The following is a 22,086-nucleotide window of genomic DNA, read 5'->3' as shown; positions in this document are numbered from 1 at the left end:
CAGGGGCTAGGGAGCATCTCAAAGCTTAATGGTATTTAATCGAAGTATGAAGAGTGTTTTTTAGAGTTTGCCTTCTCTGATATGAATACACAGCAAAACCAAAGCAAAATAACCTCCTCTAAACAAGCCTCAAGAGCTCACCAGACCATAAACCATGATCATACAAGTCTCTCCCTTTGGCAGAGGGGATGACATTATGAACAATATACCAGAACTGTTAATTTTATTTTTCATCAGTTCTGGAAAGTGTTTGGGTGTCAGAGCAGTACACAGCAGACTCAGATGCAATGCTAAGTCTATCTCAGCTCCCTAGAGGAATGAGGTGGGATTAATTTTTATGCAAACATTCACATCACAGTTACTTGTTACTTGTTTTCACATACAAGTAACTAATGTACTCTTGGAGAAGCTTGCACAGCTTCACTTGAACACCTATCTTAGTGCCTAAATTGGGGGTGTTTACTTGGGTTTATGTCCTCCTATCTTTAATCATCTGGCTGAGGTGATAAGGCTGGGAATACAAGTACTCTTTGACTCACTGAAGGGACTGGAGGCAACCTGCAGAGGACAAGCTGGCCCAACTGAAAGCTGAATCGTGTTCTCAACTGCCACCTCTTTCCACTCACCCCACACACATCTTTGGGTAAACACACTTCTAACTTAGGGATCTCGGTCAAGTGGGCTTTGCATCATCCATATAGCTCTGTACGGACAGTAGTGATGTATCCAGGGATATGCCTTTAAGTGCTTGTCCTCAATACCACTAACTTGTGCCTTAATCTTAACCATTACTGTGCATTAAATCTGCCAAATGCAAGTCAATATATACTCTTGCTAACAATCTCCTTCTGTCTTATTGACAAGCCTTCCCTATGGCTTCCTTAAACTAGCACAGGTTAAATATATACAAGCTTTTTAAAAGCTTTAAGAAGAAGGAAATTGGAGCCTATATTATGTGGCAGAACGTACATTCAGCAGTGCTGAATGCAAGCAGAGAGCTCATTGCCGTGGGACACATGGCAATGTAGCAGCTACTTGCCTTCAATGTGAACAAAGTACAGGGAGGGAAGGGTCCTGCACCAGACATGACACAAGACACACTCTGGTGTGTCAGGTCTCTGTCCTGAGCCCCAGTATGCCCAGAGGCTGCAGCACTGAACTTGAGATTTAAAAGAGCTGCCGTATGAGGACTGAGGTGGCTTAGGGCAGTTTTTGAAGTGGTAGAGCAACCAAAGGTTGCAGAAATGTTCCACAGGTTGATTCAGAGCATCCAGGAACATCACCCTCTTCGCTGAAATGACAGGCAGCTCTAAGGGAGAAGCCTGGCTTTAATTTTGGTGAATGTGCTTCCTGATATGTTCACATATCTGTGGAGTGCACATTTCTCATATGAACCTTTTTTTTTTTTCTATCTCATGCCCTTTGATCTGCAAAGGATGGAAAGTCCTTGACTGGAGGGCCCCACTTCAGCTATTTCCTCCCCATGTATATGTATAGTATGACATTTATAGATCCAAACTTTTATGTGCATGCTTACATGGATGACAAATCAGTGGCTAGGCTGAGACACACGTGGAAGTGTGTCCCTACTCTGAGCCCATTTACTGCCTATACCCCTTTTCCTTTTTGGCTCTCCCCTCATGATTTCACTCCGATACTATTTTTGGTTTTTAATGTCTTTTCTCCTCTTCCAGCCACTGCTTCCCTTTCATTCACCTGTGTTTCTTCTCTAAGTTCCTTGAACACCTTTGTTTCCCACACAGAGGTGGCAGCATAGGGGTTGCTTACCTATTTTTATTTCCCTTCTGATTTTTTTTCTTTTACCCTCCCTCATGTGTTTTTCTTCTTTTAGTTCCCCTTCCTGAATCACTTGTCTGTTTTGGTCTTTGCAGAACCATAATCCTCTGAATCGTCTTTGCTCTTGACTATACAACACCCTCTGGGTTGACTCAGCCCAGGCTGTGTGGGAACTGATTGGGAGTGAATCAGCAGCTCAGTGCTCAGAAGGGAATTAACAATCTATTTACTCTCAGAGATTCCTGTCTCTCCACCTCCATCGCCAGTGACTATTTTCCAAATAAAACTATTTATAATCCTCAGATACATGAACAGCCAAGAGTGCTAGAGAGGGGCTGGAAAAGTTGCGTTACGGCAGTAGGTGGCTGAAACCATTAAAAGTTTCAAGTGGCAATAGCTAAAATTAGTCCAAGTGGAGAGAAGATTATTAGCTAGGAGACTTAAGGGTCCTACACAGCAGGTGGTCTGTTTCCAGAAATCAAAATGTTCTAAAACAGAACAAATATCTTTCATATTTCATTGTTACTTTTATTCAATTCTAATTACAAAAATGGTCTTTTCTTATGCAGAAGTATCACAAAGCAGTAACAGCAACAAGTATGTATACAGAGCGGGAATTTTATAGTATACAGAAACTTTTTGTGATAAGGTTTTGAAGTACAGTTTCTCAATACTTCATTTCCAGCACAAAGGCCTGTTTCAGACATGTACTTGGAGCAGCCAAAGGATGAAAACCACAAAACATGCAGAAGCTATTCTTCAGCAGAGCCAGATTCCTCTACCTCTGCCCCTGGGGAAATGCTGTTGTTAATAGCATGCTTCCTAATTCTTTTTCATAGTTTAATATTATTGCACTGCCTGCTGTTCCCTCTACATTGGATGAATATGAGGTAATATACTGTCAGCTGTTGACAAGGGGATAAACCAGGCGCTACTCTATTAAACTCAAGGTGCTACAATGGCAGAAAGGTAATATAAGCAATCAGAGGACTGATTCTGCAGAGGAGAGGGAACAGTTTCTGAATGGCTATTTCTGTAATGGCTGCAGTCTGAATTTGACAGATGCACCTCTAGATGAAACTGTGAGGTCTTTCACTTGTTTTTATTGTGATTGAAATGAACTTGTTCTCTTTTTGTTGTTTGTCACTTTAAAGTGACTGTGATCAGCCCAAGTGGCTCAGAAGCAATTAGAAAAAACAAAGCCTTGTCATTTCCCTAAGTTTTTAGGCTTAGAGAATAGGATAATCATCTATGAAAAATGCTTCTAAAAAATTCAACACGACTCTTGTGCTTCACTCTCTGTCCTTTGCCTGTTAAACACATGTCCATGGCTGGCCAGTAACTAAGTACAGCCAAATGAAACAAATTGAAAGGAGAGTACAAAACATAATACCAAAGCTGGAATAGAAAGCATTTGCTTTGAGGAAACATCCTTTGATTTGCGAGATGGAGGGTCCAAACCTTTATTTAGGAGGAAATGCCTCAAAATATTTTCCCTGTGGCATCTGGCAAGTATTAAATTTTTAACTGGTCCAATCTCAAATGGGCTTGGGATGTTAGTTTTAGAAGCAACCCCTCTTGTAAATACACTGTCACAGGCCTGCCGCAGAAGAATGGCTAGAGAGCAAGCCAGCGTAAATTCCTAATAACCAAGTTGTTTGAATTAAAATTGTACCACAGGAGAACCACTTGACTTCCACTTTCAAAATTATTCCCAGGAGATTAGAAAGCATTTTAAGAGAGCTATGAATACAGAAGAGAAAGAAGACAAGATGGTTTGGGTTTTTGACAGATTTTGTGGTGCCCACCAAGGCGGGTAACACACTGACTTCAAGAAAAGTTTAGCAGAGAGTTGAAAGAACTACTGGTCCTTCAGTGACCACTTGTGCACCATTAGAGGGGAGGAAAGAGAGAAATATTAGTTTTTTGAAGCAAATAAGTTCTTACGGGTCAAACCCGTTTCAATGGATTTTACATTTTGGAGGATAAGGTTTTAGTTAACAACAACTGAGCTTTACAGGGCAATCTCTGGAGAAGAACAATTCAGCTGTTTAGAAGCACACTGACCTGCTAAGCAAATGTCTGGAGGGCTGGAAACAGACTGTATTTTAGGGTCAAGAAAATAAGACATCTTACTATTTGCCTTTTCTTCTTCACTACTTTACTTGAGGAACAATCCCATTACAAACATCATTACAGAGAAATTGTCTAGCTCTTGCACAAATACATTATTAGTGAAAATGTGTCCTAAGAAGGTTTCCAAATGACAGTGTGTTTCAGTGTTACATAATGTGATTTTGTTGCACACTGGTTACTGAGAAAAAATGAGAAGAAGGAACTCTGAATTAAAAAACAGAGCTGTTTTCTCTGCAGACAGAACAACTAAGGATTGGACATTTCCATTTAACAGAATAATCAATTGCATTAGCCTTTCAGCCCCCCATGGTCCGAGTGTAGTGGGAGCAGGATACAGACTCATTCTAGGCTCCTTTCTTCTGCCTGAACTTTTTCTTTGGAGGACCATATGTTCTGCACATCAAATTCATAAGAGGAAAATCTTTTCAGTTTTAGAATTTTAAATCACTTTACCACCCTCTTCTCTTTTCTCAGTCTTCTTGTTAGTTCTAATTTTAAAGATATATTTGATAGAGAATATAGAATCATAGAATCATAGAATCATTTAGGTTGGAAAAGACCTTTAAGATCATCGAGTCCAACCATAAACCATGCCCACTAAACCATGTCCTGAAGTGCCTTGCCTATGCACTTTTTGAGTACCTCCAGGGATGGTGACTCCACCACTTCCCTGGGCAGCCTGTTCCAATGCCTGACAACCCTTTCAGTAAAGAAATTTTTCCTAATAGCCAATCTAAATCTCCCCTGCCACAACTTGAGGCCATTTGCTCTTGTCCTATCTCCAGCCACCTGACAGAAGAGACCAGCACCCACCTCACTACAACCTCCTTTCAGGTAGTTGTAGAGAGCGATAAGGTCTCCCCTCAGCCTCCTCTTCTCCAGACTAAACAGCTCCAGTTCCCTCAGCCGCTCCTCACAGGACTTGTTCTCTAGACCCACCAGTTTTATTGCCCTTCTTTGGACGTGCTCCAGCACCTCAGTGTCTTTTTTGTAGTGAGGGGCCCAAAACTGAACACAGTACTCAAGGTGCAGCCTCACCAGTGCTGAGTACAGGGGGACAATCACTTCCCTGCTCCTGCTGGCCACACTATTTCTGATACAGGCCAGGATCGATCCAGCCTGTCCAGATCCCTCTCTAGAGCCTTGCTACCCTCAAGCAGATCAACCCTCCCTCCCAACTTGGTGTCATCTGCAAACTTACTGAGGGTGCACTCGATCCCGTCGTCCGGATCACTGATAAAGATATTAAAGAGTACTTGCCCCAAAACTGAGCCCTGGGGAACACCACTTGTGACCCGCTGCCAACTGGATTTATCTCCATTCAGCACAACCCTCTGGGCTCGGCCATCCAGCCAGTTTTTTGCCCAGCGAAGAGTACACTTGTCTAAGCCACGAGCCGCCAGCTTCTCAAGGAGTATGCCATGAGAGACAGTGTCAGAGGCCTTGCTGAAGTCCAGGTAGACAACATCCACAGCCTTCCCCTCATCCACTAGGCGGGTCACCTGGTCGTAGAAGGAGATCAGGTTGGTCAAGCAGGACCGGCCTTTCATGGACCCATCCTGGCTGGGCCTGATCCCCTGGTTGTCCTGCACATGCCACGTGAGCGCACTCAAGATGAAATATGTTGAAGTGAGGAGTTGTGTGGCCAGCTAGGGACACTGTATACACTTAGAGTTTAAGGATACACCTTTGGACCTGAGTCCTTTAGAGCTCATTCTGCCTTGGCTTGCTGCAGCCGTAGCAGAGGCAGTGTGATGGGGGTGGTTCACAAAACCCCACACAGATGTCTCCTGAGGCCCACTGTCTCAGATGCCGGTGGCAGGCAGGGACATGTGTGTAGCCAAATGTGAAGCCAACTAAGAAGCAGCAACTACCTGCATAATGTTTTTGTGGGGCTAAAGGTCCAGGCTAGTCAGTACAAATATCAATCTACTATTTGTTCCCAAGGGCTCAATTTCAGTCAGCACAGAGCCTGGCCTGGATTTTCTGAGGCATTTAACTAGAAGTGGCATCAGAGAAAAGTCGAATGGAGAAATAAATCAGAGCTCCACTGGTGGTGGCTGCTGCTGCCTAGAAAGGAAGAGGGGCACAAAAGAAAAAGAGGTTTAGGCTGTGCAGAGGGGAAAGGACAGCATCATGGAGACTAAAATATCTTTTTAAGCACCTGCAGCATTGGGGCATAAAGGAGTTGACTGCCAGATGGCCCATCCCAAGCTTCGGGAAGATGTGCTGTGCTCCACACCAAGATCCCCAGCCCTGTGGAATGGCAGAGTTATTGTGAGGTCACTCCTCTCTCATGCTATTTTTCAGCAAAGAAGTGAATTTTTTTTCCCAAAGAGATGATCAAGGCTGACTCAGATGGCCTGGTATTTGAATGATATTGGGAAGCTGGCCTCTGTAGAAGCTAACGACTTTAGTCATTAACATAGTGAAGGTATTTTTTGGTACTGTTCCTGGCATGCATTCAGAAACATTGCCATACCTTCAAAATACTTCAGTACAATTTGCTCAGAGTGGACTTTCAGATGACAGCAGCTGGAACCAACCAAAACCTATTAGACATTTGCTTAACAGGTGCAATTCCTGGCCTCCAGTTCACAGTCAGTGTCCTCAGCTAAGTGGATCTGGATACTCACTTATTCCTCAGATCTTTCAGTCTGTGTCTAACAGAAAAGGGGTTGAGACTGCCTGGATCTCCTCTGCATGATTTTCCTTCTGGAACTGTCATGCAAGGTCTTTTCTTGCATATCACGTACTACATGCTTTTCAGGACAGGGTATGACCACTGCTCTCATCTGACAGAGAGCAATGTAAAGTAATTGTACAAGTGCACATCACTGTGACACACACAGGACCACAATTCCTCTTTTGCACCACAAAAAAAAAAGACAAGCCATGTCTAGCACAGGCAGATGCCCTGGGTGCTGCATATAGAACAGTGCTATTGGCAGTGCGCTGCTGTGTCCCACACCAAGACTGCAGCACAGGTAAAGGAAATAGGATATGGCTGGAACATCATCTTCTGGCTAATCCCAGCTGTTGGGTATTGATGGCACCTGGCCACAAGGCTTCTTTATTTTATGTGAAGGATCAGGCTGGTCCAAGAATGGCAAAGTCACATATGAGCTGGAAAATCATCTTTCCTAGTTCTATACAGAACACTGCTATGAGAGCATAAAGGTGGATGAACTGTCAGTAAGCTGATCTAGATTTCCCTTTCAATACCACTGAGAGGATGTTCCTACTGTAATCTCCTTCATTTCTGACAAAGTTTTTTTCCCAGAAATGTATAGCTCCATCTGAACAATATTTTTGTACTAGTTTGTCATATTGCATACCAGAAAGGAAAAAAATGTTGCCCTGTTTTCTTACAAATAATTTTTTCTCACCCTCTGTAGGAAAGCAAAAGATAAATACAGCACAACTGTCCTAATTGAAGGCCGTATTTGTGTGAAATTAAATGAGCTTCTCAGCAGCTACCAGACATAATATCTGTTTGAAAACATCAACATCGTAGACTTGGGAACCTTCAAATTCCTTCTCAGATGAAAAAAACAGAGACACTCCAGTGGGAAAAGCAAAGATAAACCTAATCTTTGGTCCTGACACTTTCTGTGCAGATCAACAGTTCTGTTCTTGCCACACATTGCCCCCGTACGGACTACAGGTGACCAGAAACAGAAATAAAACAGACTTTTGAAAAAAACGTATTATTTATAGATTATTTATCAGAAAACACGTGTTTCTTATCTCCAGAATACGCAGATAGAAGAAGGTTTACTCTGAGAAACAAGAAGTGGCATCCAGGAGAGTTATAAGTCCACTGCTATTCCAGAGCAACTTCAGTGATTTGGGTGGTGGAACAGGAGCCTACACAGGACCCTGATGAGAGTTACAGTGACACAAGGCTGCTGGAAGACAGATGCAGAGCTCCAAATTACCCTAACAATAGGAAGACAGTGGAAATCCTGAAGGACAAGGACAAATACCCCAAACTTAGGTAAGAATATATAATTACATTTACAGAGGGTGGGAAAAATTTGTTTTGCAGCAGCATTTCAGGAATGGCTCTGTAGGTTTCACTGGATCATAAGCTGAACAGCATTGTGCTATTGGACAAAAGGCAAACATTTTATGGGAGTATGTAAACATAAGTAATACTTAAGGAAAAAAAACTCTTCTTGTCTCAGTACTGGATGGTCTCCTTCTCTTGCATTAGGCAGTAGATGTCAGGGAAAAAAAAAAACCAGAGCAGACCAGTTGGAGAGTTTCCAGAGAAGGAAAAGTTGCTGTTCAGAGGTGTGGAAAATATAACTTCTGAGAAAATAGAATAAAAATTGGATGTAAGCAAAGTAAAGATTGAGCAGAGACACAATAATGTAAAAAAGTTTCTGCAAACTGGAAGGAAATAGATCTCTCTGCATGTTGCTTGTGAGAAAGGCTACTGCTTGTATCATAGCAAGTAACATTTACATTTGGCACAAGGAGAAAGTCTGGAGCCACAAGGAACATCAAGCACCAGATTGTTTGTGAGGGAGGTTACAGAACTTAAAATCTTATGGGACAAGAGAACCTCCCAGAGCAAAGTGACAATGAATACTGCACATCAGTCTTCCAGACTGTGGGTCTAAAAATAGCTCTGAAATGTTGCCAACCTTGTATAAGATGCTGGTTAAGACTGCCTTAATATTTACAGAAGGAATTCCAAGGCAACTTCTTAATATTTACAGAAAGGACACTAAGAAGTGGCAGAACAATGTAAATCACACATCAGAATAGACCTATTAAAGGATAATGAAAATAACAGAAAAACTGAGAAGTGTGAGATAAATTAGCTAGGATGCTATCAGAGATTTAGAGTCAGTTTTTAACACAGAGAACATTTGAAACACAGCTGAGAAGCACATTTTTTCCTTTTGTCTCCTCTTCATATACAGTGTCTTGTTTTCATGGCAGGGAAAGATGCAATAAAAGGGAAAGAGAAAGAGCACATATTCTTCTGCACCTTTTCTTAGGTGCAAAGTACCAGTGAGAGTCCAACTTCAGGTACTATTGATAACCCAGGACAAGCATCTCTTTGCCAGTGATCCTGTAGCTGGAGCCTACTCTGAATGGACTGTGTCAGACATCTCTGGACATGCTTATTACTCACGGGAAAATAATAATTTCTCCAAGTCTGGCTCAGCAATTACTATTTTCTTTCACCTGTCTCTCTGCAAGGCCAGCTCTAGAGCTCTGGAAGAAGACCAATAGACACTGCACCTTATGGAGCAGGTCTCCTGTGGTAATTTTACAGGTGAGGGGACAAATCCCTGTTACACCAAACAAGTACTGACCCTCAGCTGGCCCCAGCTCCCCCCTAGGTACATGGCCAGAGTTTCTCAAGGCTGGGCTAATGCTACGTGGGCCTTATGAACACTGAAGTGTATGAAAGAGGACAGACTTTCAGAACAGCCTGGGTTCTGACAGAAGGACTCCTGCTGCAGACCTATAAGCAATAATCTTATTGAGGAAAGAAATGAGCCTTTTTCATGTCCCCAGAGCATCAGGGAAGTCTGCAAGGCAGTGGCTGGCTCTGAGCTGTGCTTCGTTCAGATAGTGACACAGATCGTGATGTGAGGAATACAGCCATTGGTATCTTCTTGGAGATGAATGTGCTGAAAGCCACTCACTTCACAGTTTCAGCTCTCCTCTTCCTTCCTGGATGGAAGTCACAGCAACCAAGTCCCAGGCTGCAAAGGATTTGCTTTCTTCTGAAGATGCTCTTGGTTGCTAAGCAGTAACTATGTGGGCATTAGACCTCCACAAAATCTTGGGGATCTGCCTCACCAGAATGTCATGGTGAAGCTCGAACATCCCACTGAGATGTGATTACATGCAAAGTTTCCATTATATAGTGCTAATTTTACTGAAGCACCTTAAAATACTTTTTTTGAAGGGGTTAGACAGGAGACTTTTTTTGAGAGCTTAGGCAACTGGATTCAGCATGATAATCAATAGTATGAAGTCCAGTTGGAAGCTGGTAACTAGCAGTGTATCTCAGGGCTCAATACTGGGTGCAATATTGTTCAACATATTTATTAAATAATTGGGTGATGAGGCAGAGCGTAGTCTTAGCAAGTTTGCTGATAACACGAAACTGGGAGGAGTGGCTGATAAGCTAGAGGTCAGGCTGACAGCCAGAGGGTCCTTGACAGGCTGGAGAGATGGGCTGAAAGGAACATCATCATGTTCAACAAGGGGAACTGCAAAGTCTTGCTTCAGGGGAGGAACAAGCACCAGTGTATGCTGGGGACTGACTGACTGGAAAGCAGCTATACAGAAAAGGACCTGGGGAGGCTGCCTTTGTGCTGAGCCTTAGCTGGCAGGGGTGCTGTGGGTCCCACATGGCAGCTGTGCCATGGCTGTGGGCACCACTGAAGACTGCCAGCCAGTTCCTCTGCCTTCCCTGACTGCCTCCTTTATGTACCCTGTGCTAGCTCAAGTCGTGCTGGCTGTCTGGGGGGAGCCGAGGGGTGGGGGATCTTGGGCTGGGGGCAGTGTCCCCTGGGGGGAGCCGAGGGGGACAGGCAGGTGGGGAGGGCAGCCCTTGGTGCTGGCTGTCCCACAGGGCTGCTTCTGCTGCCGCTTTTCAGCCTGCAAGGAGACCCTTCAGCAGGTCCTCACCTCCCCTCTCCCACCACTTTCCGGGGCTTGCTTTGTTTTTCCGTTCCTAGTGCCAGGAATACTCAGGCAATTTGAACATCTTTCTTGGCAGGACATGGCATCGGGTGCTGAGGAGGCCCTGGAGCAGAGCAGGTCTCCCATGAGGGCCACCACCAGCCAGCTGCAGTGGGCAGGGTGGCAGGAGGCAGCGGCAGATCACCCATGCCTCATCTGCCTGGGTGAGATCAACAACACCGCCTATGTCGACAGATGCTTCCACGCGTTCTGCTTTGACTGCATCCAGCAGTGGGCTGCCAGAAGACCTGCATGCCCACTCTGCAGGAGGCGCTTTGGCCGCATTCTGCACATGGTGAGGGGGGATGACGACTACCAGGAGTACGTGGTCGGCTTATCCCGCTACCGGCAGACGACCGCGGCCAGGGAGCGGGTGCGCAGCAGATTGCCGGAGCAACGCTACCACCTGCGCCCAAGGCCCAACAACAACGAGCGTGCCACTGGGAGAAGGGGGCCTGCAGGGAGGGGCCGAGAAGTGCAGGGTAACGCAGCTCCAGGGCACTCCAACACCTCTGCCCCTCAGGCTGCAGGGGAGCGCCCGGCCAACCCGGCGGATAGACCCGTCCACCACTATGACCTGCAGGCGCTGAGAGAGCGGCTGTTAAGTTTCATGGATATTCAGTAAAGATGCAGAAGCATTTCAGGCGTGTTTTTTTCAAAACCAAAAACACCAGCTACTGCGGGGAATGATTTCCAGCCTCCCCACCTCCCCCTTCCAACCCCCGGGGCAGAGCTGTCCAAGCCCCTTGACCATCAGCCGGGCCACCTGTCCTGAAGGCCTGCAAAGCCGGGTGCCATGGACAAAGGCCATGCTGACAGCCCTGTCCCTGCTGGGTCCTCCTGCCAGCACCTCCACACCCAAACGGCCCCTGTCATCCTCCAGTCACAGCCCTCTTAGCTTTTCTCTAACACTTCTCTGTAACAGCAGCCCAACTCCTCCAGCTGCAAACACTGTGGCTGTGAGGCAGGAATCATCAGGAAACACTTTTTTACCCTGAGGGTAATGGAGCAATGGTACAGGTTGCCCAGAGAACTGGTGGAGCCTCCATCCCCCAAGATCTTCACCTGGACATGGTCCTGGGCAGCTCGCTGTAGGCAGCCCTGCTTGAGCAGGGTGGTTGGACAAGGTGGCCTCCAGAGGTCCCCTCTAATGTCAACCATTCTGCAATTTAGGTGATGGAGCTTTTAGATTGATAGACCTTTGGCATTCAAGAGGAAATGGCACTTTTTTCCAAAGCAGCATATATAATGAAAGATACAGAACCATCTCATTCGAGTTACTGAGTAACTCGGAATTATGTGGCTCAGAAACATTACCTTATCTTCTGCTGTTCTCCCTGGAAGTTCCACACAGCCCATTTTTCTGAAAATGACATACTCTTCCTCTCCCCTCAATCTCAGTTACAAGAACTTGTGTGCTGCATATAACTGCCCAAATACTCATCAGGGGCACCAGGGTCATTCCAGAGTGAAATCAGAGAAAAGAGTGTTTTAAAAAATTTGTCAGTCCCTCTTGTGAAGCCATACTTGGATGATGTACTCCCACACGTGCATACTTTGACGCTGTAGACTAAAGTAGGAGAAAGTGAGAGTGCTTCTCACACTGCTGCAGTCACTTTTCAATTTGTTTTGGGTTTGTGTAGTGGGGTTTTGGTAGTGGAGGAGGGGCTACAGGGATGGCTCTTGTGCGAAGCTGCTAGAAGCTTCCCCAGCTCCGTGTCAGACCTGCCTCTGGCCAAGGCCAAGCCCATCAGCGATGGTGGTAGCACCTCTGGGATAACAGATTTAAGAAGGGAAACCTGCAGTGGAGAGGGGAGTGGGATGTGATAGGAACACCTCTGCAGATACCGAGGTCAGTGAAGAAGGAGGGGGAGGAGGAGCGGGGGAGGAGGGAATGACCCTGCAGCCCGTGGTGAGACGGCAGGCTGTCCTCCCCCAGCCCATGGAGGGGAGAGGGGAAGTAGATGCCCACCTGCAGCCCATGGAGGACCCCATGCCGGAGCAGGAGGATGTCCCCAGAGATGGCTGTGACTCCGTGGGAAAGCCCGCGCTGGAGCGGTCTGTGCCTGAAGGACTGCAGCCCATGGAAAGGACCCACAATGGAGCAGTTCGTGAAGGACTGTCTCCCGTGGGAGGGACCCCACGCTGCAGCAGGGGAAGAGTGAGGAGTCCTCCCCCTGAGGAGGAAGGAGCGGCAGAGACAAGGTGTGATGAACTGACCACAACCCCCATTCCCTGTCCCCCTGTGCTGCTGGGGGGGAGGAAGTAGAGAAAAATGGGAGTGCAGTTGAACCTGGAAAGGAGGGAAGGGTGGGGGAAGGTGTTTTAAGATTTGTTTTTACTTCTCATTATCCTTGTTTTGCTTTCATTGGTAGTAAATTAAATTGATTTTGTTTTTTCCACCAAGTTGAGTCTGTCTTTTGCCTGTGACCATAATTGGTGTGTGATCCCTCCCTGTCCTTGCCTTGGCCCATGACCTTTTCTTTCTATTTTCTTCTGCCCATCCCACGGGGTGGGGGAGGAGTGAGCAAGCAGCTTCATGGTGCTTTGTTGCTGGCTGGGCTTAAACTACGACAGAATTAGACACTTGCAAAAACAGAAATCAGCGTTGTCACTACAGGCTGCAGGAGAAACAAGACAGAAAATGTGATACTTGCTATGGCTTCTAGTTTGCTTACTTGTAGATGTTACTGGTTGTACGTGCTACTTTCGGTGGGTGCAAGGACACTGCAAGCAGAGTATAAACATTTTAAAAGTAAAAAGCAATCATGTACTGGCTAATCCATGAAAGGTATACAGGATTGAGGACAAACTTTTTAGGAGGGCCTGTTGCAATAGGACGAGGGGTAATGGTTTTAAACTAAAAGAAGGTAGATTCAGCCTAGATATAAGGAAGAAATTTTTTACAGTGAGGGTGGTGAAACACTGGAACAGGTTGCCCAGAGAGGTGGTAGATGCCCCATCCCTGGAAACATTCAAGGTCAGGTTAGATGGGGCTCTGAGCAACCTGATCTAGTTGAAGATGTCCCTGCTCATTGCAGGGGGGTTGGACTAGATGACCTTTAAAGGTCCCTTCCAACCCAAACTATTCTATGATTCTATGACTGGACAAGCTATTGGGTGACTGTTAGTATGCTTACCACACTGGTGAGCCAACCAAATACTCTTTGCTAACCAAGCAGGCATCATTCAGGAGGGATGATATACTGTATCATAGAATCATAGAATCGTTTAGGTTGGAAAAGACCTTCAAGATCATCGAGTCCAACCGTCAACCCAACACCACCATGCCCACTAAACCATGTCCTGAGGTGCCTTGTCTAAGCGTTTTTCGAACACCTCCAGGGATGGTGACTCCACCACTTCCCTGGGCAGCCTGTTCCAACACCTGACAACCCCTTCAGTAAAGAAATTTTTCCTAATATCCAATCTAAACCTCCCCTGCCACAACTTGAGGCCATTTCCTCTCATCCTACTGCTTGTTACTCGGGAGAAGAGACCAACACCCACCTCGTTACAGCCTCCTTTCAGGTAGCTGTAGAGAGCGATAAGGTCTCCCCTCAGCCTCCTTTTCTCCAAACAGCCCCAGCTCCCTCAGCCGCTCCTCATAAGACTTGTGCTCCAGGCCCCTCACCAACTTGGTTGCCCTTCTCTGGACACGCTCCGGCACCTCAATGTCTTTCCTGTAGTGAGGGGCCCAAAACTGAACACAGTACTCGAGGTGCGGCCTCTCCAGTGCCCAGTACAGGGGAACAATCACCTCCCTGCTCCTGCTGGCCACACTATTTCTGATACAGGCCAGGAACGATCCAGCCTGTCCAGATCCCTCTCTAGAGCCTTGCTACCCTCAAGCAGATCAACCCTCCCTCCCAACTTGGTGTCATCTGCAAACTTACTGAGGGTGCACTCGATCCCCTCGTCCAGATCACTGATAAAGATATTAAAGAGAACTTGCCCCAAAACTGAGCCCTGGGGAACACCACTTGTGACCCGCTGCCAACTGGATTTATCTCCATTCAGCACAACCCTCTGGGCTCGGCCATCCAGCCAGTTTTTTGCCCAGCGAAGAGTACACTTGTCTAAGCCACGAGCCGCCAGCTTCTCAAGGAGTATGCCATGAGAGACAGTGTCAGAGGCCTTGCTGAAGTCCAGGTAGACAACATCCACAGCCTTCCCCTCATCCACTAGGCGGGTCACCTGGTCGTAGAAGGAGATCAGGTTGGTCAAGCAGGACCGGCCTTTCATGGACCCATCCTGGCTGGGCCTGATCCCCTGGTTGTCCTGCACATGCCACGTGAGCGCACTCAAGATGAACTGCTCCATAATCTTCCCCGGTACTGAGGTCGGGCTGACAGGCCTGTAGTTCCCTGGATCCTCCCTCCGACCCTTCTTGTAAATGGGCATCACATTGGCAAGCCTCCAGTCATCTGGGACCTGCCCTGTTGACCAGGATTGCTGATAAATGATGGAGGGTCGCTTGGAAAGCTCCTCTGCCAGCTCCCTCAGTACTCTTGGATGGATCCCATCTGGTCCCATAGAGTTGTGAGTGTCCAGGTGACGTAGCAGGTCATTAACTGCTTCCTCCTGGATTATGGGGGGTATATTCTGCTTTCTGTCCCTGTGTTCCAGCGCAGGCGACTGAGTACCCTGAGGATAACTGGTCTCAATATATACCCTGGTGTCATACCAGAGCTGGCCTGGATTCATGGTACAAGCACCTTCCCCTTCCTTGGAGAGAACAGGGACGCTCATGGAGGGGATTACAGAGTGCTAGCTGCACACGTCAAGACAAGGATTTCCTTGTGAAGCAGTTTTTCATTTAAAAAAATACCTGTTTGTCAAAACTGGAAGGTGCAAATTTCAGTGAGGCTTGCAGAACAATAATTGCACTCTTCCAGAACTACAGCAAGAGGTGCATAGCTGTGAAATTGCTGTAAGCTGAGTGCACATCACACTTAGCTACCACTTTCAGCTGTGGTTAGGAGTTGTCACTTTGCGGATACCAGCTGTTTCACGTGCCAGCACATTCTGTACTATTTCTGCTACCTGGTTTGAAATTTGCCATTCTGTTATTTCTAGTTTTTTTGTTCCCCGAAATGAGAAGCCAGGGGCTGAGAGGGGTGATTTAACGGTTTACTCTGCTGCACCTCTGCTAAGAAAGCACAACTGCACTCCAGCATCATGGTCCTCTTCAGCAGCTCCGTTCGTGGCAGTCCTGAGAAAGCTGGCCCTGCTGGCAGCATCTGTCTTTCTTCTCACTGCTAACCTTGTTTCTGAAGTTTTATTCTCCTTTGTCTACAAAACAGACCAGAATTCTCAGCTGAAGCAGGCGGTGAACTGAGGACAGCTGTTCCACAACTCTCATCTGTGTGGGGGTATCCAAGGAATTGGATTACGTCTAGCCGTATGGTGGGAACTGTCGCTCTGAAGCCATTTCAGTGCCACAACTCTGACATAACGTTTGCTTTTCCAATGTGTGTGTATGTGTTCCATTGGGTTCATATACAGTATAATTAACTATAAATTAAAAAGAGAAGTTAGACTTGCTGTTACATTTCTGTTACAGGTTTACAAAAATAAGCCCCTGGTCCTAACATCCAGCATATCTCTCTTGCCTTTTCATTCCTTTCTTTGTGCAGTAAAAGTCAGCATTCATATCTTCCTTGGGTTACAACTCTAACACCTCCAAGCTTTCACTTCCCTATGCTAACATCCTGCTGTTTACACATGGGTGGTGCCAGTCATGGATTTGCTGCTTTGTTAGCATCCTCTTGAGGGTTACAGCCACAATGCCTTTTCCTTTAACCCATACTTTGTAATCTTTAATGTCCTCCATAACCACTGCACTGCAGATAATAGAGCTGCCTTGCAGTTTCAAGACGGTATATGAGCAGAGCATGTGTACCACCTTAAAACACAGATACTTATCTATAAAAGGCAGATAATTATTTTAAGCTTGGAAAGTTAAAGCCAACCTGTTTAACTCAAGATCAAAACTATATTAATTAAGGGAAGAGTTTTACGAATGTGAAGACCTTAAATTATTTCTAGTCCTGTTTGAAAAACAACAGTGTAAAAGTGTACACTCTCTATAACTGCTTGGGATTTCTTGTAACTCTTTTTGCTCTTAGCAGAGATACTGCTTTTTTAAAGATGAGGAATACACTACAAAGCGGTTGGAAAGTGAGCATTCAGTAGCAGAACAACAAATGCTTCCTTACAGTGGGCCACAACCCCATGGTACTTGGTGGAGTAACTGGGGAAGAGGACTTTTTTTTTTTTCCTGGTAAATTGAAAGTGACCTACCTACCTTTGTCCTGTTAACTCAAGCAGAAGATGTGCCTCAGGAATGATTAAGGCCCAAAGTAAGCACTTCCAGCATGAACATTTCTTGCAGCAGAAATACTGTTCAGATGAACTCTAACTGCTGTGCTCCTTCTGTGAGGATTTCCAGGGTCCAGCACCTATGGAAGAATAACTGGAAGAAAAGCTGATGGCATTTTTCCATCATGGATATGCAGGTGTCCTAGGAATCCCACACTTCAAGGAATTGCCTAATTTATTGCTCTTTAATTGACCAAATGAGCCACATGAGATGAGCAAGCCCAACCCATTCAGGGTCCACTGAACTTACTGAACATGTGCAAAAATAACTGCAAAGCCATGCAGCAAAGCTGAGTCTTGCTGCATTGCAATGGCAGAACATAGCATCAATTTCTGCTGGAGAAGCATGTAATAGAAGTATATGGCCCTGAGCTAAAAAAATGCAGTTTTTAACTTGGGCTCAATGACAAAATAGACTTTTTTTTTTTTTAACCTCCAAGAAATGCCCCAGTTTAACTTCCAAAATCTGCTTTTGTACTCTAGAGAGTAATGCCCTTCCTGTACCTGGGCACGCTATTAATATGTGTTCCTGTGTAAATCTGCTGTGACTAAACCACAGAAAACTCTTTACTTAACACATGTTTTTTGCTTTGAAAGGAAAGCCCTCACTTGGTACATTAAATGCTGATACAGATTACTTCCTAAGCACTAGCATTCATTTAATAGTTATTTACACTGCTAGTTGCATATCTTGCATATAATATTTCTATTAATATGTGTTCCAGAAAAAAAACGTTTGTGGGTAAAGAGAATGATACTAGCAGCCAGTGTGGCACACCAACACCAGCAGATGCTGTTGGAACACCCTGCAAAGCTCCGTCCCTTGTTGCAAAGTATTCAGAGTTTATTTGTATTTGATACTTTTTTTTTTTCCTGAAGGCTGTGCTTCATTCTACAAGTATCATTTTTCAGTAATTTTTTTTTAAAAGATAGCAGGAAGCAGACAGGCAGGTATGTAACACACAATTACAGAATTAGGTAAAGTAATCTCTGTTAATTTTACTTCAAAATATGGTTCTCTTCTTCATGGTGAATGTGAAAATAAGAGTTATGGGACTATGTATGCACCATGCCTTCTGAGCTGGGCTCATGAAGTGATGGGAGATAGATTTTACAACCACAGAAGGCTGGGCTATCTAAAGTGATGCTTAGATAAAGGTCTCCTTTTGCCAGCCCAGCATTAAAAGCCACACTGGCTTCTTGCTTGCTCAGCAGAAGCCAATTCTCTCCTGTACCTGTTGTGGCCAGGGTCCAGCTCTCCATTACTCACTACTCAGTAGTGTGGTAATGGTCTGGCATGTTGAAATTCAGTTGACTACTGCATTAACAGTGCTATGGGTGAATTCCATCTCTGCTTGCAGCACTGTTTCTTCAGGGATGAGAAAAGCATGTATTAGAAATATGGTGTATTTGTAATGCAAGTCCTGAAAAGGAAGGTGTAATTTCTGCACAGATATTTTCCAGAGCAGAAAGTGGAACTGCACTTGAAATTATGCATTTTTTAACAGTTGACAAAATCATTGCAGGGTCTGGGATGGACACCCATTCCATTTCCTTCCAGGCTGTACTCCTGTAGGATCTGTGCTGCAGAGTGGTCTCTGGTCAGCAAATGCTACTTTCCACTATGGCAAAAAATTGGACAAACTCAACATGAAAAATGAAGGCACTTTTCTAGTTCAATCTCTCTTCTACAGCACGTGGCTGGAAGAGATGCTGTCACTTGCTTGCTGGTTGTGTGACTATCTGAGCATACTGAGCTTCTTGATAGCTAGTAAATGCATCAGTGAAATGACTGTAATGTTATCATGATTCCACCACGGGATGTGATTTTTCAAATTCAGTTTAAACCTCAATATGGCAGAGGTCCTATTTATTATTCTGAAATGAGGATGATTCACAAGGACCATAATTTCTTATTATTCTTAAGTCCATCTTTACATACCTATTCAAAACCCTGCAGTGCTAGTAGAAATCACATTTCACATGTACATCATCGACAGTGTCACAGTACTGTGTATTTAGCAACAATTTATTGGTACTGTGCCTTCCTGGGTCTATGTCTTACAACAGGCTTACTGATAACGTGTAATTAAGTCCCACAATGGGGGACTGTGTGTGTTAATCTACCTATTTCTAAAGTAAGGTGTCACTAGATCATCTTCAGCACAAACAGTTATATTTCAGTGACATTTCCCTTTTTAAAAAGAGCTAGCGCAAGGGCAAGGTTGTGCCTGCATGCACACACACCGCATGCATGCTGCAGTTTGCAGACATATTGCCAAGCTCCTCCACCTGATGTCACACGGAAATGTTAAACTCTCTCTGGAGCAGAAAGACCTAAGTGAGGCTTGTGGGTCAACACTACTGATATTAGCAATATTCCAGTTCAGCACTACTTTGACAGTAGAAATCATTGTTTTTCTTCTTACAGTCAGGCCTATAATCTCACATGAGTGCACAAGGGTTTGCAAGACTAATCTAAAACCTGCTGAAGGGAAAAGAAATTGTTCCTTTTAAGGCAACATGTTTCAGATCAGTCCAAATACTTATTAACAATACTTACAGTGTTAGGCATCAGCTTTTGTACTTTCAGGATGAAAATAAATGCCTAATTACTGGTGAACTCTTTTACAGTTCTTTGTGTAACTCTTAAAATGTATTTCTATGTAATTCTAAGCATGGAATGATGACCAGAACGTGTGCACATACCATACAACCTTGCCAGCATTTGCATGAAGTCTTAGTTACTGTCAGCTAAGCTAACTAACATCCTTTGCTGAAAAATAAGTCCTGCTGTTTTTGAGGTATTTCTAAATTCTAAATTCATCAAGCACAAGAAAAATAGCGACTGGGAGGTTTTTTGTCTTTTCTAGTATATGGTTACAAACTACAATGGTGAGAAAAAAATGGATGCAACAAGCCTCAAAATCTCAGTTCCTCTGGATGCAAAGCCTTATGGACTGCACTGTACATTCAAGTGTCTGTGGACAGTTACCTTCTGGAAAGCGAATTCCTGAACTTGGTGCCACTTCATAGCCATCAGGCAAGTAAAAGGTCACAGCGGAGGTACCTCTAGGCTTTCCAAGGGTGGGAGATTTTACACCATGTATTATAAGTCCTAGCAGCTTAATTGTGGCTTTCAGGACCTGGTTTCCTCACTAATATGAATCTTTTCCCTATATTGAATCTTAACTCTTCTATACTGTTTTTTTGTTTAGTGTGCATTTTGTTCCATCTCTCTGAACAGGATATTGTCTCTAGGCATTTTTTCATCCAGCATAGCTTAATGCAGACCGGGTTTAGACATTCAAATTAGTGACCCTTTCAATTTAAAATTATTTTTCCAGCTTTCATATAAACAGTAAATACACTTTTTGATACTGCCCAATCTAAAAGCTGAACCTTATACAAAAATTAGCAAGACAACAGAGTCAGGCAGTTTTTCAAAATGAACAAAATATTTCTAAGAATGAGGTGCCTCCAATAAAAACATTTTGCCAAGCTCAAGTGTTGCGGTAGTATCTGACTAATAATGCATGGCAATAGACAAGGCTTTCACTTTTCCTGTTAAAGCCACTATTTACTAATATTCAGTTGCCTTTGACAAGGCAATTGCCTCTTGACTTCATTGAAAAAGCCACCCAAATAATTTCACGCCATTTTGCTCTCCTCCTCACTGCCTGTCCCCTTGGCAGTACATCATGTTGGTGTCCATGAAGCAATCCCACATTTGGAACAGCAGCCACCAGGGTGAGGAGAATGCAGGTAAAATCGTCCCAGTGCTGGGATTTTTCAGGTTTAGTTCAAAGCACCACATTAAGCTCTGGAGATAGCCAAACCTCTGGTGACCTCACTGGCTGCGGAAGCATGAGGAACGCACCCTGCCAACACCACTGCCCTGCCTCTTAGTTTATCACCATCTGCTCTGTTGAGTTTTCAGCCTGCCTTCTGCCTCCTCCTCCTCAGCCTTCATGATAACGCTACCCTCAATACCCTTTCTGTCTGTCTTTCCCAGTTAGCCCTGGACCTTTTTCTCACCATCCTCCACATCTCTAAAGAACACTCACTTGAGCCAACAGGGCACTACCTTGCTTTTTCATTCCTCTCTCTCCCCAGCAGGCACTCAGGACTGGCACTCTTTAACTGAAATGCCAAAAAGAGCTCTGCCTTAAAATAAATGGTCACAGGATCTTGTTTATCTTGCCTTAACCACCCTGAGCTATGACAGTGTGGAGCGTGGGTCCTCTGGGACACCAAGCATACAGCAGGCTAAAGCAGCAAGCACATGCCTTGGTGGTATTAAATCATAAATAAAACAGCAGCAGCAGGCACCTCCTCTGAGCATAAAAAGCAGAAGCCTCCCTGTAACTCATTTAAGTCCTCTCTTCAGAAGCAAACCCTCTCCATTAGACTTCTGAAATCTGCTTTACTTCGGGGAGTACAGCTCTTCAGCTGAGCTCCGAAATGAGTCTGGCAGTGTAGTCCCCTGTGGCAGAAATCTCCAGAGCAGGCACAGCATGAAAAGCAATGCCCGCCTGCCTTAAGATTAATTTCTCCCCAACATTCACTGGAATTCAGCACCGCTGGCACCCATGTGTTCAGCCCTTGGGGCAGGCAGGAAGGCAGCCATACCACCGATGTATGAAGTGCTTCAAAAAATGGTTTGAAAAAGCCAAGGGGGAAAAACTGCATCCTATTCCTTTGCTGGCACCAGCCATTTTTAGCCTGCCTGTTTCAATGGTCTTGAAACACCATGCCTCACTGGTGTCATGCTGGTACTAGTGTAGATAACAGGAGGGACCTGGGCAGATGCAGGAAAATGTCCACAAGCCTGAAATTCAGAGCATCAAATCGGTAAGTGCAAAGGTAAAAAGCAGTGATGGAAAAGGGGTGATACACAAGAAGGTTGCTAGCAATTTCACTCTTCTCTAAGGTCCCAGGTGGCAACATTCCCTTCACCATCGAAACCACCTAGCCAACAAACTGAGGATGAAAAACACAGGGAAGACTTTTACCACTACTATCTAGTTTCCTCATACATGTGTTTCA

The sequence above is a fragment of the Harpia harpyja genome, chromosome Z (assembly GCF_026419915.1).
Source record: "Harpia harpyja isolate bHarHar1 chromosome Z, bHarHar1 primary haplotype, whole genome shotgun sequence".
Lineage (NCBI taxonomy): Eukaryota > Metazoa > Chordata > Aves > Accipitriformes > Accipitridae > Harpia > Harpia harpyja.
Note: the sequence above shows the minus strand (reverse complement) of the source record.